Source organism: Oncorhynchus tshawytscha, linkage group LG05 (assembly GCF_018296145.1).
Source record: "Oncorhynchus tshawytscha isolate Ot180627B linkage group LG05, Otsh_v2.0, whole genome shotgun sequence".
Taxonomy (NCBI): domain Eukaryota; kingdom Metazoa; phylum Chordata; class Actinopteri; order Salmoniformes; family Salmonidae; genus Oncorhynchus; species Oncorhynchus tshawytscha.
The window spans coordinates 57,472,364-57,474,116 of NC_056433.1; positions in this window are offsets into that span (position 1 = coordinate 57,472,364).

Consider the following 1,753-nt stretch of genomic DNA (forward strand, 5'->3'; position numbering starts at 1 on the left):
CATATAGAAATATAAGAACAAACTCAGTCACTACTACACCTTTACATGCATGTGTTTTTGATTGAAAAGTAGCCTTAACTAGCCCTTTTAATCCACAGATCCAGCTGACATGCCTTTTCCATGGCTTCAGATTGAGGCTACAGAGTGTGAAGGTGAACTGAAAGCTGAGTATCAATGGTGAGTCACAGTGAAAGGACTCTGGATGGATTAATCAGATTACAAAGATGTCTGCCTGCCTCCCTGCCTGTCTGTTTCTCTCTCGTGTGATCATCCCACTTTACCTGCCAAGTCATGGTACAAGTCATTGATCAGGTGTCCTAGGATGGCATAGCAGGACACTACTACCACTATGACATAGAGCACATGAGAGGGCATGTGAAAGGCATCCCGGGAAGAGGCGACGTAGGCAAACAAAGTAGAGATCGTCTTTCTCCACGGCCTGTAGGAGCTGCCTGGGGTTATAGGTCCTGGGGCGGATCCACACCTGGCAGTAGGCTGGGTCTGGGCCTCAGGACGCTCCCTGGTACAAAGTATTCTGGTCTGTGAGGAATCCATCCGCAAATTGAATTAGTTGAAAGGGGATGTTGATTAGGGGTATATGAGAATGAATTTACCATGTTGGTGAAAAACACCATCATGGAACGATATCTCGTGGAAAGATTATTTTACAAAGAAAAGAACGAACTGAATGGAGACTTGGTCTGTGCGGCCCATGTCCAGTATATTCTTCATACTGAGCCTTATGGCTGGTAAGACAAGAGAATAAGAGAATAAGGGAGGTAGCAGTATCTTTTTTTCAGGGCAGAAACCCTCAAAATTAATGATCAAATAAGGGGAACATACAGTACATATGTTGTGACAAAGGATATCTTCATTCCCATAATGAACTTCCCTGAAGTCAACTGACAAAGACGTCTGATTTTCAGAGAATATGTTGCTATTTGTAATGTTGAGCAGTTGGTAGGAAAATATTTGTTCTGACTTCAGTTATGGACAAAGAGGCTTAAAGTGCTATTATTCAGCTCCCCTCTACCCACCGGCCCATCCCACCATTCAAATGAGGAATGCACCATTCAGTGCATTCCTCATTTGCCCAGAAATATCATCCTGTGACACTGCCCTGTCTTTCCGGAGAGCAACTTCCCTCCAAATCATGTCCCTTAATGAGGTGGGGGAGATGGAATTAAATAACAGACACAGGAACCAGTGGAGGTTCTAGACCATTTCAACTGGGGGGGCCAAGCTGGGGCCAGTTATACTGTTAGAGGGGCCAGTTACATTAGACGTTATTGTTGTCATCGTTTTCTTCACTGCATTAGCAGGCAAAAGACCATGTTCATCATCATCATCGTTGCCACTGTCTAATAACGGATGTAAAAAAAGAACGATAGCAAAAATTTGTTATGTAAAAACTATTTCATACTCCACATTTAGCCCCCCCCCCCCAGAACCGCCACTGACAGGAACGAGAGTGACTGTAAGATGAAATGTGGAGGTGTCTGAAGTAAGTACATGTAAAAGCACTTGAAGTTTCCTCATGCAACCTAAGTGCAGAAAGAGTTCTCTCAGACTGAGGAGACGGATGTCACGTAAAATACTGAGTACTGCCTCCCAACAAAGCTGAGGCAGTCGAGACTGAATACTGCCTCCCAAAAGAATACTGAATACTGCCTCCCAACAGAGCTGAGGCAGTCGAGACTGAATACTGCCTCCCAACAGAGCTGAGGCAGTCGAGACTGAATACTGCCTCCCA